We start from the raw sequence: 17,788 nt of genomic DNA on the forward strand, positions 1-17,788 counted from the left end.
GAATGGTAAAGCAGATAATTTAGCGCGACGAGTTCGCACAGTTCCGCACTTAGTTACCTATATAAACAATGTTCCTTCGTATTGGCTTGTTTGAGCCAATTTTGTTCTCTTGTTGTCAAAAAAAAAAAAAGCAGTAGAGGTTCATTTCCATTTTTTTTTTAGTTCACAGTAAGCATACCTAATAGATTTGATCTTTATTACTGGTTATGTAGGACTAAACCGATGTTGTAAGAGCTGCAGAGAAAGTTTGTTGAACTACTTGAATCCCAATATCAACAGAGGAGAATTTACTTCTGACGAAGTTGATCTTCTTCTTCGCCTTCATAAGCTTCTGAGAAACAGGTTGATAAATTTCAGAAAGACATCAAAAATATTTAGAGAATGTAAGGGCTTTGATCCAATACTAAGTCGTATAAAATCTGTTCAAATGCATTCTTAGGTGGTCTTTGATTGCTGGTAGATTGCCTGGTCGAACGGCTAATGATGTCAAGAATTACTGGAAAACTCATTTCGGTAAGAAGAAAAAACCATGTTGTACGAGCAGAACGAGGAAGAGATATATCACTTGTTCATCTGCCTCACAGTCTCAAGAGTTTAGCGTTGCAAAGTATCCATCTTATCATACAATGGCTGCAGCCAACTCAGTGACAAAACAGAAGTTGGCCTTTCCGAAGTCAGCAACGTAGATGAGGAGAAATATGAGTTACTAAACAGTGAAATGGATGGAGAGATTACGTGGTGGGAGAGTTTGCTGGAACAGAACCAAGAGGCAAACGCAGAGGATCCCATAGCTACTACAATTAACGAGGAAGACTGTACTTCAATGGACTCAATGTCTCCAATGTTTGACACTGAGCAACTTTGGAGTCTATTTAATGCGGAAGGTTGATTAGGTTACTACTCCATGATTATGTTAGGTTTGATTTGAGCTGATTTTGTTTGAAAAGAGTGGCAAAAGAGATTTTTTTCTTTTTTAAAACACAGGAGTTCCCATAATCACTCTTGGTAGTTGGAACCCAGATCCAACTTCTAGTCTATTTCAACTTGAAGATTTTATACTCTCAAATGTTGGGATAAGCTTGAAATAGCTTGAGGCCCAAGAAGAGTATATTTAGGAGAAAAGCTAAATATACATATTTGAGTCTTAGGAGATATCTAAGATAAGTTAGTTTTTCCTAATTGAGTTAGAAGAATATTGTGTAAGGTTTAATATAAAAGGAGATGCAGAGTCATTGCATAATGTATGAGTTTTAAGAGAGAACAAGAGAGCTTTAGGTTTTGAGAGATTTTCCTAAAGATTAATAAAAGAGAGTAATTCTTTTAGCTTTGTGTTCTTAAACTTAAAGAGGATTCTTGATACAAATTCTATATTTGGTATCAGAGCTTGTCAATCGATACTATGGGAGAGATCACGGAGTCATCAAATACGGCGCTAGCAAACATAAAAGAAGGAGGCTCTTCTTCTTCTTCGATCAAGTGCCCCATGCTAACTGCGACCAACTACACAGTCTGGTCTATGAAGATGAGAATTCTTCTCAGGGTGCATAAGGTTTGGGATATCATCGAAGAATCTTCTGATGATGATGAGAAAAACAACATGGCCATGGCCTTGTTATTCCAATCGATTCCTGAGACACTTATCTTGCAAGTTGGAGAATTGGACACGGCGAAGAAGGTGTGGGAGGCCATAAAGACAAGACATGTAGGGGCAGAGAGAGTCAAAGAAGCAAGATTGCAGACATTGATGGCCGAATTTGATCGTTTGAAGATGAAGGACACGGAATCAATTGATGACTTCTCTGGCAAGCTTTCTGAAATATCCTCAAAATCAGCTGCTTTAGGAGAAGAAATTGAGGAATCTAAGCTTGTCAAGAAGTTCCTCAAGAGTCTCCCACGGAAAAAGTATATTCACATCGTTGCCTCACTAGAACAGGTACTCGATCTGAAAAATACAAGTTTTGAAGATATTATTGGCCATTTGAAAACCTATGAAGAGCGCATCATTGAGGAAGAAGAGGAAGTTCAGGATGATCAAGGCAAACTGATGTTTGCGAACATGGAATCTCAACCATACTATGACTCATCTGGAGATTTCATAAGTCGAGGACGTGGAGGATGTTTTGGTAGAGGTAGAGGTCGCGGAGGACGGTTCAACAGTGGGCGTGGCAATGGTGGACGAGATACGTCAAGGGTGATCTGTTATCGTTGCGACAAACCAACACTTTGCTTCAAACTGTCCTGACTGTCTACTTAAGCTACAGGAGGTGCAGGAAACCGACAATAAAAGTACAGCGGAAGCAGATGAACTTATGATACATGAGATCGTGAATTTAAATGAAGAGAAGGTCGTGCCAAGCCGTTATGAAACAAACACTGGAGAGGATGCTTGGTACCTTGACAATGGCGCCAGCAACCATATGACAGGAGACCGCAGGTATTTTGCAAGTCTTGATAATGCTGTTATTGGGAAAGTACGCTTTGGTGATGACTTTCGAATCGACATCAAAGGGAAGGGGACAATTGAATTCATAGACAGGAATGGTGAATCAAGAACAATGGCTGATGTGTACTTCATACCGGGACTCAAAAGCAATATCATCAACCTAGGACAAGCTACAGAATCAGGCTGCAATGTCCGAATGAAAGGAGACAATCTTATAATGCGAGATTGTGATGGCAAGCTGCTAGCTAAAGCAACCAGATCGAAGAACAAGTTATACAAAGTACACATGGGAATTAAGGACTCGGTGTGTTTGTTCTCTGCAGCAACGAGCGACACTACCAGGTGGCATGCCCGTTTGGGTCATCTGAATTTTGGATCAATGAAAGCTATGATACAAGGAGAACTTGTCATAGGAGTCCCACGGATGAACTTTGAAAAAGAGATTTGTGGTTCTTGCCTACTTGGAAAGCAAACACGTCAAGTATTCCCACAAGCCACTACTTATCGAGCAACTAAATCTTTAGAGTTGATTCACGGAGATCTTTGTGGTCCCATAACTCCAAGTACAATGGCTGGGAACAAGTATATCTTTGTGCTAATCGATGATTATTCAAGATATATGTGGACGTCGTTGCTGAAAGAAAAGAGTGAGGCATTTAACAAGTTCAAACGATTCAAGGTTTTGGTGGAGCAAGAAACAAGGGAGCATATCAAGACATTCAGAACAGATCGTGGAGGAGAATTTGTGTCTCAAGAGTTTAATGATTTCTGTGCTAATGCGGGAATAACTAGACATCTCACAGCCCCATACACTCCACAACAGAATGGGGTTGTCGAGAGGCGTAATAGGACTATGATGGAGATGACCCGTAGTATACTCAAGCATATGAGAGTTCCCAATTTTATGTGGGGAGAAGCAATCAGGCATACAACATATCTGCTTAACCGTGTTGCTACAAGAACACTTAAAGATAAGACTCCTTACGAGATGTTTCGAGATAGAAGACCTAATCTTAGTCATCTTCGAGTGTTCGGGTGCTTAGGATACGCAAGAACAGAGGCTCCTCACCTACGAAAACTGGATGATAGGTCGAGAGTTTTAGTTCACCTTGGTACGGAACCAGGGTCGAAAGCCTACCGGTTGTATGATCCAGTCACTCGAAAGGTAACAGTAAGCCGTGATGTTGCGTTCGACGAGACAAAGGGTTGGAACTGGAGTCAGAATGTTGCAGAGGAAGATAAAGCTGGAGAGTTTAGGATTCAGTTTGGAGTTTTTGGAAATCATGGTATACATGATGCAGAGCAAGGTAACGAAGAACAGAGGAGGCCTGTAGAACAGAGGAGACTTGAACATGACTCGAGTCATATCCCAACTGCAGAAGAAACCATCACGTCTGACACAGACAGCGATGATGGTAATGAGAGAGAAGATGTTGGTAATGAGGATCACACTACAACGGTGTTCAGGAGATCGCAAAGAGCAACCGTCAAACCAAAATATCTCAATGACTATGTGTTGTTAGCTGAAGTATGTGGTGAAGAGTTGCTGATGATCTTGAACGAAGAACCTAGAAACTTTTCTGAAGCACAAAAGTCAAAGCATTGGATGCTTGCATGTGAGGATGAGATCAGCTCTATCACGAAGAATCATACTAGGGATTTGGTTGACCTTCCAATAGAAACAAAACCAATAGGCTTGATGTGGGTGTTCAAGCTTAAGAAAAATTCTGATGGAAGCATAAATAAACACAAGGCCAGACTCGTTGCTAAGGGGTATGTACAGAGATTGGGAATTGATTTCGAGGATGTATTTGCTCCGGTGGCAAGGATTGAAACAATCCGTCTTCTTATCAGTCTTGCAGCGTCCAAAGGATGGGAGATTCATCACCTTGATGTCAAGACGGCATTCCTTCACGGAGAATTAAAGGAAACTGTTTTTGTGTCACAACCTGAGGGTTTTGTTGTCGAAGGATGCGAAGAAAAGGTGTACAAGCTTAATAAAGCTTTGTATGGCCTTAGACAAGCTCCAAGAGCTTGGAATGAAAAGTTGAATGAAGTTCTCCAGAAGTTGCGATTCAAGAAGTGCTCTAAAGAACCTTCGGTCTATCGGAAAAGAGTGAATCAAGAAATGCTGGTCGTTGCAGTGTATGTTGATGATTTGTTCATCTCAGGCTCGAGTGTGGAGGTCATAAAAGAGTTTAAAAGTGAAATGGCGTCCATGTTTGAAATGAGTGATCTTGGTAAGCTGACTTACTATCTAGGAATTGAAGTATGTCAACACAAGGATGGGATAACTTTGAGTCAGAGACGCTATGCATTGAAGATATGAGAGGAGGCTGGAATGTCTAACTGCAACCTTGTTCAAACACCGATGGAAGCTGGACTGAAGTTATCTAAGTCACCACAGGAGAAAGATATTGACGCCACAGAATACAGAAAACTTGTGGGGTGTCTTCGTTACTTACTTCACACAAGACCCGACTTGTCATTCTGTGTAGGAGTCCTGAGTCGATATATGCAGAACCCGAAGGAGTCGCACGGAACAGCAATGAAGCAGTGTTTAAGGTACCTGCGAGGAACCACCACATTAGGACTGACCTTCAGTAGATTGACTTCAAAGAATACGAGTTTGATCGGGTACAGTGACAGCAGTCACAATGTGGATCCGGATGATGGGAAAAGCACAACTGGTCATGTTTTTTATCTTGGAGGAAGTTTGATCACTTGGTGCTCTCAGAAGCAGGAGACAGTAGCTCTCTCGTCGTGTGAGGCAGAATTTATGGCTGCTACAGAGGCGGCAAGACAAGCAATATGGTTACAAGATCTGCTTAGTGAGATTTCGGAGACACAATGTGAGAAAGTTGTTATAAGAATTGACAATCAGTCGGCGATAGCTCTTACCAAAAACCCTGTTTTTCACGGCCGAAGCAAACACATACACACTAGATACCATTTTATTCGAGAGTGTGTTGAAAATGGATAGGTTGAAGTTGAGCATGTTCCTGGAGAAGCACAGAAGGCAGATATCTTGACTAAGGCTCTTGGAAGGACTAAATTCAAGGAGATGAGAGAGCTTATTGGTGTGAAGGATATTGGTGATGAAGATTTCAAGCTTAGGAGGGAGAATGTTGGGATAAGCTTGAAATAGCTTGAGGCCCAAGAAGAGTATATTTAGGAGAAAAGCTAAATATACATATTTGAGTCTTATATCTAAGATAAGTTAGTTTTCCTAATTGAGTTAGGAGAATATTGTGTAAGGTTTAATATAAAAGGAGATGCAGAGTCATTGCATAATGTATGAGTTTTAAGAGAGAACAAGAGAGCTTTAGGTTTTGAGAGATTTTCCTAAAGATTAATAAAAGAGAGTAATTCTTTTAGCTTTGTGTTCTTAAACTTAAAGAGGATTCTTGATACAAATTCTATATCAAAAGCCTAGAAATCGTTGGTTCGAGTGATTCCCGAGACGAAAACATATAATCAGCTCTGGTTTTGGGTATGAGGGAATGCACATTACCTAGGGTTTGAATCTCTTAGTCATTTAATTTTTTTTATATTATTTCAATTTACATTTTAATTATTATACAGATGATGTAATGATCTTTTTCTTCAGAAAATAAAAAGAAATTAAATCAAATGAGAGGTGGAAAACTATATGATATGTTAACAGATTTATTTTCAGATATTATATAACAAAAGTTATTTTGTACTTACCTTAAAATATTATATAGATATATCCTTAATATTTGGTAGATTTATGGCTATATAGCATAATTCAAATTTCCTAGTTAATCGACAAGGCCAGGTCTATAGATCAATCCTACAATGTAGATAACACAGCTTGGTGGAGTCAAATTCCGGTGGAGAAGTACGCAAAGACAAAGTTAACCATTTGCCCAAAAACACATTCCCAGCTTTTCTAATACATAAAAATTAGTTATCTTTACTCAAAACTCAAAACCAATGTTTTGATATAATCTGGTCACATCAATGTTATTACTGTAGTAGTTGCCATTATTAATATATGCATATATTTGTAACTTGTCAGATATCCTCTAGGCTTAATCATATAATAAACAAAACTAGTGTTGGCAATGGAAAAAAAAAACATGAAATGTGGATATGAAACATGCACGTCACTTGTCTATAACCCCTTTGAATAACACATTTCCGTGCAGACGCACACTCACACTCTCTATAAATATGACTCCCAAGGATTCAATAAGCCACAACACACTATACCATTTCTTTTAATTTCTACAGTAATTTGGCTATATACATTTAATTATTTATCTTTGGTCCATGGAGGGTTCGTTCAGAGGGCTGACAAGCGGTGCATGGACTCCTGAGAATATAAACTCTTGAAGGAGTGCATTGATAAGTATGGAGAAGGAAAATGGCACCTAATTCCTTGAGAACTGGTATATTATGTACACACGTACACATATTCTTATTTGTTTCGAATGAAAATATTTATTAACAAGTGACTGCATAATCACTGATCATATCTTAAGGTATGATACAGATGAAATATATTATTTGTTGTCCACATAAATGGCGAACTTATCATATTAAAAAATAAAAATAATAAATAGTGAACAAAATGAGAATAAGTATTGTGTAACTTTTTTTTTTTTTGGTCAAACAAGTATTGTGTAACTAAATGAGCTAAAACCTTGCTGTATATTTGTGTTCGTACTTTGTATCTGTCTGGTGTTCATAGATTGTTCTTGATAAGTAAGCATATATACTTCATAGATCTGATCCCCTAGTATTGGTTAAATAGGGTTAAACCGATGCAGGAAGAGCTGTAGACTAAGATGGGTGAATTACTTGGATCCCAATATCAAAAGAGGAGAATTTAGTTCTGACGAAGTTGATCTTCTCCTTCGTCTTCATAAGCTTTTAGGAAACAGGTTTGTGCTGTTCAGACACATTAATGTAATGATCTAATTGATACTAAAATCATATAAAAATGCCTTAAATGCATTATTAGGTGGTCACTGATTGCTGGTATAGAGTGTGTATCGGAGAAATGGAGAATCACTCACACTACTCTTATATGTTGATGACATTCTTCTTACAGGGAGCAGTCAACACCTCCTGGACAAGCTGCTAGAAGCTCTTAACCAACGCTTCCTCATGAAAGACCTGGTCCTCCGAGATACTTCCTCGGAGAATTTGAAATGCATTCCAATGGTATATTCATCATCAGACAGCCTATGCTTCTGACATCCTACACCAAGCCTCAATGAGCACTTGCAATCCAATGCCTACCCCATTGCTACAGCAACTCCCCAATCTGAGCTCTGAGCTGTTCTCTGAACCTACCTATTTCAGAAGTCTTGTGGGTAAACTTCAATACCTAACCATCACTCGTCTTGAAATCCAATTTGCAGTAAATTTTGTTTGTCAGCAGATGCATGCTCCTACCATATCCGACTTTGGTCTCCTAAAATGGATCATTCGATATCTCAAAAGAACTATTCACATGGGCCTCTGCATCTGGAAAGACAGAAATCTATCCCTATCTGCTTACAGTGACAGTGACTGGGGCGGTTGCAAGAATACTAGACGATCAACCTCTGGTTTCTGCACTCTACTCGGACCTAATCTTGTGTCGTGGTCAGCCAAATGCCAGCAAACAGTGTCGAACTCATCCACTGAAGCCGAATACAGAGCTCTCACATCAACAGCCCAGGAACTCACTTGGCTCTCCTTCCTACTCAGAGATCTAGGAATGTTTCAATCGCATCCCACCGTTCTCCAATGCGACAACCTTTCTGCTGTGTACCTCAGTGCAAACCCAGCTCTCCACAATCGCTCTAAAAGCTTCGATATAGACTACCATTACATCCGAGAGCAAGTAGCCCTTGGATTCATCGAGACAAGGCACATCCCAGCAGCCTTCCAATTAGCTGACATTTTCACCAAATCTCTACCACAAAAGGAGTTCGTCTTCCTCCGGCACAGGCTCGGCGTCGATTGCTCTCCCCCCTCACAATTGAGGGGAAATGTTAGTGAATGTATCAAGACAAGCCCAACAACTATTCAAGGCAAGGCCCAACACAAGGAAAGCCCAGCAACTCAACCACAGAAGAAGACAAATACTTTAGTACCTGCAAAAGACGTTAGAGAAAAGAAGAAGCTGCAACCACAAGAGAACAGATTCAAAGCTCTCCTAACCTTATGTGAAGACTAGGGTTGAGACCAGCTGTCCCTAAAGGATAAGGATAGAAAAAACCCTAGAGAAGTCTAGATCATTCTATAGTCTATATAAAGACTACCAAAACCATTGTAAACATTATTGAGAAATAATATCATTTTACCAAAGTATCATAGTTTCTTTCAGATCAGCTTTGGAATCCGTTCAATGTAAATAGTGAAGAGGTTTGATTTGAACTATTTGAGAGTTTATAGATTGAAACTCTATGTGTGTACGTGCTTAGACATTTACTCTATCCTCCGTTTAAGACGATGTTGACAACACTGCAGGAATGTAATTTGTACGCGTAAGAATAGAGCACAAGGCTAAAATGCCACTAATTGAAAAAATTTAATCTGACGTACCACTCTGTAATCTGGGTGCCACTCTAATTGTGTTATTCCTATTTTACTTTTAATGAAATTTTTTTCTTTTACGTTTGTTTTAAAAAAGAAAATCGATCATTAGTACAAATGATACAACTGATAACTTAGTTGTACTTTCATCTTCGTAGTTGTACTTTGACAAATTTTGTGTATTTGTAGTTGGACACTGATACAAGGTTTTATGTTGTAGTTGGCCACATGTTTTTCACTATTAATTATTATTTTGAAGGTTCTAATAATATAATTTAAAACAAAATCATAGTTTTCAGCTATTTTTTCATCATTGTAAATCTACAGACACATGTGGCACAAATAGAACAACTAAGAGATGTTACTAGGACAACCTATGTAATTTGTAATTGTTTTATATTTTATTATATTTTCTAGAGGTAATGAATAACAACCCCACAAACTTACATTTTAACTATGGAGGGTAATATTTAGGTAACATAAATAGTATTTTGAACTATTAAAGAACTATATTTAATAAATAATACAAGAATTTATTATTTTCTAATATATACTATTATTTTCACATAAAACACTCCTTATAATATAAAGAAGACTTAATAAGTAATCACCTCATATGAAACAAAAGAGGTAAAACCCAGGTTTTTCTGGACATTGTATTATAAAAACCTTGTATATGCTAATTAATAATGATATTCTTTCTCACTTCTTTTCTAAACATGAAAAATAAAATCCATTTCTAACTTCTTAAGAAGCCAATTAAGTAAGCCGATCTCCACCCACCAAAGCGATGTCTCATTTACCAATAGCAAGCGACATGACCACCGTTGATGAGAGCTCGTGTGTGTCCAGTAATGAACCTTTACCCATCGGGATTGGTAAAAAGGGTATACAATTAATCTCAAGAAGCTTCTTCATCTAATCAAAAGGAAGGCGACAGGATCGACAAAATCGAGGATTCCTCCACCAGGAAAGAGGAAGGCAACAACACCAATGGAGAAGCAGCAAGGAGAAATCAGAACAGCTAGAACAACTGGAACAACAAGAACAACGGGTTCTTGTTGAAAAAATTTCGTGTTCAAGCTGGTCCTCGTTTCTAGCGTGAACACGAAGCGGAGTAGATACCCCACCCACCCGGAGAGTATCAGAAGAAGAAGAAGAGAAGGGTTTTTGGTTATCGATTCCTAGGAATCGTCATTCAAAAATTTTACGAAGAAGATGAATCGAGGGTTTGATGGCAAAGGGTTGGCGTCGGAAAGAGACACGAGGAAAGAGGGAGTCGAGGTTATTCCCCGTTGGAAACCTCAACATTAGCTTCGTACAATACAGAGACTCAACATCTCGTTATCGCTACTGCCGACTGCCGAGACTCAACATCTCGTTATCGCTACTGCCGACTGCCGAGACTCACGGCGGCAAGATGTTATTCCCGTTGGTCTTGGATTTTATAGAGAATATAAACAGAAGAAGAAGAAGAAGATCTGGTTTGAAAAAAAAATATATATATCTGATACAACGGTGGATGATGAAGGTCTTCTTCAGTTCGTGAATAAATTGGGATCCGAATAGATGACCCATATTTTAGTTGGTTTAGGTGGATACTTGGATAGATGATGGTCTGCAAAGTCTCTAAATCTAAAACCAAAATCTCAAAACTCTAAAATGATTTTCTTAAACAAATTATTTTTAACACGAAAATAAGTCATTTACAATTTTACCCTAACAAAATTTGAAAAATTACATATCATATTTTGCCTAATATTTAATTTTAAAGGACTCACTCGATTTCTCAAATAAAAATAAATCTAAAATCTCTAAAAACTAGAATAAAACTATCTTTCTCCTTTCTAATTCCTCCTTTCTCACTCCTCTCTCTCTCCTTTTATTTTTTTCGATAGCAAAATCGTGAATTTGTACATTCTGGGTTTGTGTTCGTGTTTGAATTTCTGGATAGTAATACTAGTATAACTAGGTAAAACTAGTACGATTTTGTAATATTAGTAGAATTAGGTAAAACTAGTAAGATTTTATATGTAATACTGGCATAACTCGGTAAAATTAGTCGGTAAATTATGGAATTTGGATTATTTAGTAGTGTTGAGATGAAATGGTTTTAACAGCATTCGCAGTGAACGACTCAATGGTATGTGGAAACAACGGCGGCGATGAACAACTTAACAACGAGCAATCTCTGTAGCCAATCCCGGAAGAAGAAACGACGACGAAAGACTCAACAATGGTATGAAGAAACTCCGAAATGACAGTGGTGATGAACAACTCAATGTAAGTAGAAACAACAGCAGCGATGAACAACACTTGAGTAATGGCGGTGATGAACAAACGATCTCTAAAACCACCTCAATAAGAAGAAAAAGAAGGAGATAATGATACGGTAAGTACAGACACGAGAACCAACTCGGAAAGAAGTACAAGCCAACCGTAACCGACTTTATTGACTCAATGATAAATAGTTGGATTTGATTGAACAAGTAAAACTAGATAAAATTAATTTGTTTTGGTTACGAAGAGAATCGTGATATGTTTGTTTTGGATCTCATTCAGAATTGAATTTCTGGGTTTAGAGTAATACTGGTAATACTAGGGGTAAAACTAATTAGATTTTATTTGTAATTATCCGTTTGTTGCAAAGATAAAAAAGAAAAAACACACGCACAGCTGAAAAACAAAAGTAAAAAAGATCTGAATTGTATTGCCACGTAAGCAATATGTGTGTTCATACTTAGTGTTCACATATAGTTATACCAAGTATAGTAGTTGTACCAAAATTGCAAATAGTTGTACTTTTGGGGTATTTCCATTTAATCAATTTTACCCACTCTTAAAATTATATTTTTTAGTTTTACAGTTGATTGAAGTCTATTAATATGTAATTATGAGCTTTTTATGCATTCATATCTTTAAAATCTACAATTATATAACTTTGTCATTCTAATTTAGTTATTATTTACTAAGTAACCTTAAAAGTGTAAGAAACTACTTGTTTAGGTTCTTTCATAACAATCCAAAAATTATATTTTTCAAACATTATTTTTAACATTTACTAGTACACACATTCTTAGGTTTTCTTTAAAAATTATTTTATGGATATTCAATTTTTTAATACCAGTTATACCAATTATACCAGTTTTACTAGTTATACTAGTTATACTACCTAGTTTTCTTATCGCAAGATTTCAGATTGGATGGTTTTGGGTTCTAATCTACAGTTCAATATGATTCAACAATTGAAATTTATTTGTTAGCAATTAAAAGTCCTAATTGGCCCATAAACCATGGGCAAACACCTAAAGTATTGTGCATAATCAAATCTTCAATTTGCAAATCTAAAATCAAATTTTGGAGGTAAAGAACTCAGATCTTGAAGTTCAGAGGAAGTAATGTTGCGACGAGGTGAAGACGAGACAAAGTAACAACCAGTTCTGTCTCGCTGGTGATGTAAAGCTTGATGGCGGCGGAGAAAGTTTAACGGCAGCGGAGAAAGTTTGACGGCAGCAGAAAAAAGCTTGAACGTTTTTTTTTATTTTTTTTTTTCCTTTTTTCTTTTTGATTTAATTATATCTGATAATTAAAAAATGGCAAAATCGTCAGATCACATTTCATTAAACTTGTAAAGGGCATATATATTAAAAAGGGAGATAAGAGATTTGTTTTACTTCAGGAAGAAAGTAGGTTTCCAGCAATTGATTCGTAAGAGTATTGTAATGTACGTTCTTAATTACTGTATTTACAAATCGTAATTACCAAAATTGAAGGCTCCAGAAAACTAGACATTTTTTTCTCTTTTTAAAATTTTAATAAATGAAAAAAATGAAAAATTATTCACCAAGCACTAAATATAATTTTTGTGTCCACCGAATGCCCTTTTAAAAATCAAGTTGATGTGCGAATCACATTTTAAATCGATTAACTCTCTCAATTGACTCGAATCATATATACTTGCAAATAAAGCACAAGTGTTAAAGTAAGAGATTTTAGGGGAAAAGCTTATCTTATTCCTTAGACATAATCGAGTATATATAGGGGATACAACCTGGTGAACAAGCATTAGGTTATAACCTAATGGATTTTTAATGAGCCTTAATAGGTACCCACTAAATCATAAATAACATTCTCCTTTGGATGTCTATTGTAATTGAATATATGTAAATGCGTGTAAGATACTGCCTTATTAAAAACTTTACCAGGAAAATTCAGTGGGAAAAACCATGGTTAAGGGAAAAAGAGTGCAGCGCGCTTTTACTCTCCCCTCTTGAGTACATCACTTGAAATCTTTGAGATGACCGAACCAATATGATGAAGTAGCTTCTTGAAAGTAGTGGTTGGAAACGCCTTGGTAAATGGTTCGCCAAATCTTCACTTGAACAAATGTATAGGAGATGTACATCATTGTACATCACCATTCTTCTGTAGGCTATTGGTCTCTTAAATGACTTATCTTGAACATTATCTTCATTTCTCATGATCTAATCAATGTATGTCAGAGACTTTGAAGATGATGGTCTTTCACCATTTGGAATTATAATATTCCTCTCAAAACGTTTATCTTTTGCGTGTTCTTTGTTGTCTCGTTAAAAACCTTTCATTATGTTTCTCAGGTACTTGAATCTCTTTCTTACTCATGTCTATATCTCATCTAGAGATTTTTCATAACTCTTTGCTTACTTGGTGTCATATTAATTTATGCTCCTTTTGTAACAACCCGTCCCAACGGACTCCAAGCTGGCCCTGCAGAGCATCGATCCTAACCCATCACTGTAGATATCCAAATCCACGAGTAGGTTATTAGTGCGCTAGGCGTTCCTCGAACCCTGGTCCCCACCCTTTAACACAAGCTGTCACCAATTGATCTGATTTTTATGTGACAACCCGTCCCGCGGACCCCACTAGCCGCCCGCTAGCTGCCCCAACGGACCATCCATGGACCCTGCTAGCCCCCCGTTAGCCATCCTAACGGACCCCAAGCTGGCCCTGCAGGGCATCGATCCTAACCCATCACTGTGGATATCCAAATCCACCAGTAAGTTATTGGTGCGCCATGCGTTCCTCGAACCCTGGTCCCCACCTTTTAACAACCTTCCCACAGGACAAGTTGTCACCAATTGACCTGTCATGTGATCTTTAGATTTACTAGCAGTTGATCTTATCCCTTTCTAGCATATTAATTTCAACTGGAGCACAACTGGTATATATGACTTTGTCACTCAAGGTCAGAAAATGCCTTCTAGCATATTTGCTAAACTTTGCAAATAAATTATCTTTTTCAATTTCTAGTGCACATTTCAAAGTACGAGGATTCAGATAATTTCTTCCAATATATTTATTTCCAGCTGTTTATTTTCTCCCCCTCATGTTGGAAAGACTGACTCACTAAAACAACAGTCTCTGCATCCTGTGACTCAATTTCTCGAGATATTCAATCTTCAAAAGATATTCATATCCAACATATTTCCAACATTCTTTCAAATTCCATCTTATATCACTGTGGTGGAGCAACCAACATGTATAACACATTTAGATGAATTATATATGGTTTCTGACCCAAACAATTGTAATGGGGAGTACTCATGATAATTCATTGGCCCGATGCGAACTTATTGACATATAGAGTCATTTTTGTCAATCACATAGCATGGTTTCACCACCATTGTCAATTAACCAAATACTCTTGCAAACTCGAATATATAGTGGATGATCAGTCCACAATATCTCTTTGTATACGTACCAGAAAATTGACATTATCCAAATTCATGGGATCGGTGAAAGCCATATAATCGGCTTGCTTTGTAAAGCAGCAAACATAAGAAATCACTAGGAAATCTCTTAAGGTTCTCTAATGAATCTTTTCAGAAATTTCTGATTATTCTTTCGCATCATTACCGAACCGGAATGGTTTAACCGGTCATGCCAGACAGTAAGATTTTCACAAAGCATTTTATCTTTTGGATAATACATGTAATCTCTAAAATATTTTTATTGCCTTGGGTAATAATACTTATGATTTCAAAGTATTTTCTTTGCTTATTGTCTCAACATGATTACTTTTCAAATCCTCAAGATTTGAACTATAACATAAACTCATGTCTATCAATCTCGATTTGAATCCCACTCTGTAATCAATAACATTCTCAAATTGGAATCGTCTATTATATTTAGACCTTTTTAACTTGGGGTGCTTGCAAAACTAGACCCCTAACTTGAGTCAATTGCAAAACTGACTATCTCTTTTTCTCTCTCCAACATTTTCCACTTTCTCCCAATTAAATCCTTATGTGTTCCCTGTATTCACAAAAATGCCATTATTTCTAATTTATTTGAATTTCTTGCGAATATGTTTATTACATTCTTCTTTTATTTACGGGTGTGCCACCGCCATCCATTTTCCAACAACCATGAACAACCAAATTTGAAGCTCTTAATGCTTCAACAACCTGAATTTGTGAGCTTAAATAACACACAATGCTATGAGAACTTCATTTTCTTCCATCTCCTCTTTATTTTAATCCAAGAAAATTTGCAAGTGCGTTCATCTTGTTATATGTCGTGATTCTTGGATAGTGATTAAATTGGTGCTGGGTTTCTTCCTTGGTGACTAAAGACAACGTCCTCGGCTGCTTGACATTGCGAAACAACCACCCATAAGGTTATTTTCCGGTAGATTTCGTGATTTTTCTTGATTTTTTTTTTTGCAAAATTAGACTTCATTTGTTTGTCTAACCGTCATAATATCATGTAAAGTCTACTACGTGGTTAGTTTTGCATTTAAAATTTTATCGGGTTTCAAGTCGTAGACTAAAATTTCTGTCTCCTTAATTTCATTTGAAAACAAAAAATATGGTTTAAACTACATTATAATATTTCCAACGGATACTTCGTTTGCAGTCTACTAAGGCGTATTTTTGCAATTGACCAAATTCTTGACTTTTTAGTTATGACTACTGGATGAAGTCTTCTTCCGATAATAAAAGAGTAGACTTCTATAGTGGCTATTTTTGGGTTTGACCAAAATATAAAAGCATTGACCGTAATATTATTGAAATAAAATTAATTAGTTGACTGCAAAAGAAGTCTACTAATTAAAAAATTATAATGTTGGTCAACCCCAAAAATGACCACAGCAGACTGCAAACGAAGTCAACATTCCTGGAGACTTCGTACGTAGTCTACTTGGCGAAAGTCAAACTTGGTCAATTGCAAAACTAACCACAACAAAGTTTACTTTTTCTAGTTGACGGATAGATGAAGTCTACTTGTTAGCTAGAAGTCTACTACAAAGTCAATGGTTTGGTCAATTGCAAAAATAACCAGAGTAGACTGTAATCGAAGTTAACTTGTTGAAACTGTCTAAGAAATCTACTCTATTCTATGTTTTTAATTGCAAAACTGACAAAAAAATTAACAAAGGAAGACAACAAAAAAAGTCAACTATCCTAGTAGACTTCATCTGGTGTATGCTTTATTAAAATGTAATTGCAAAAATAGACCACACAAAATAGACTTCAAGGGAAGTATGTTCATAGAGGCTAGTTTATGTCTACAAGGTTGACATCAACATGAAGTCTTCATAATTTGAAAACCAATTTATTGCAAATTGGTGAATAACTTTAAAGATTTTCTTATTGTATTCTTTGATATATGATATCTACTTGCCTCTGTATGTTTTTGAAATGAATATATATTATACATATGGAGAAATCAAGTTTTTGGTTTTCTTAGGCAGTTAGGTCATTAACTTAGACTTATTTTGGAAGTCAACGTGTTGGAGTTCTGTGTGAAGTCTGTATAATTGAAAAAGTCTTTAATTGAAAATATAAAGATTTTTTTATTTATTTTTTAGTTCGAAGATGAAACGGTGGCGAAGATGAAGCGGCGAGGTTGAAGAATATAAAGTTCGGCGAGATATGGTACAAATTATAATAATTATAATAATTATAATAATTATAATAATCCTGGTTTTAGAATACCAATTCCGGTTTATTTGTAATGATTATGTCGACGACTTCTATGGCAGACTTCTGCACGAGAAACTGAATCGTCTGCAAATCAATCAAATAAATTAAATATTTGTAATGATTATGTTGAAGACTTATCCGAAATACTTCTTCTAAGAATATAGAATTCTACAATTATAGTATGAAATGAAGTGATATATAAACTTTCTAAGAATTACCCAACTGTGAATGATTTCAGTCTCCAACACTACAATGAAGTGTATTCTTAGTTATTAGTTGTTACACTAATAAATCTTATTGAAATTACAAATTTCTAGGATTTTTTTTTTTTTTTTTCAGTTTTTGGATAATTTGACAAATTAAGTGTAACATCCACGAACCGAAATCCCAGTTTAGAGATTGCATCGGTCAATGCACTATATGCATCGGTCGATGCAAGGTTGGTTTTTCTGCGGACGAGTTAAAGTTAAACGCTGCATTCTGGGTTAGAAAAACCCTTAACACGAGTTATGTCTCATTCGACTGGTTTTGGCCATTTTTGAGAAATAGAAAGAGAGAAAGAGTTTTGTGAGAGTTCTTGAGCGTTTTGGGAGAGTCTTGGAGGTTTGTGGCGTTTTCTGGTGAGATATGAGGCTTAGAACGTTGTAGGAGCTTGCTAGGAGTGTTTTCATGCTTGTTTGAGGTTCAAAATCGTCTTGGCAAAGGTAAGTGCATGACCATGGCTTATCTAAGCTAGAGATATCTCTGATTTGCTGGTTAGGTGTTGTTAGGCTTGTTAGATTTGTATTTGGGACGTTAGGAAGCTTTCTTGTGGGTT

The sequence above is a fragment of the Camelina sativa genome, chromosome 5 (genome assembly GCF_000633955.1).
Source record: "Camelina sativa cultivar DH55 chromosome 5, Cs, whole genome shotgun sequence".
NCBI classification, from domain to species: Eukaryota; Viridiplantae; Streptophyta; class Magnoliopsida; order Brassicales; family Brassicaceae; genus Camelina; species Camelina sativa.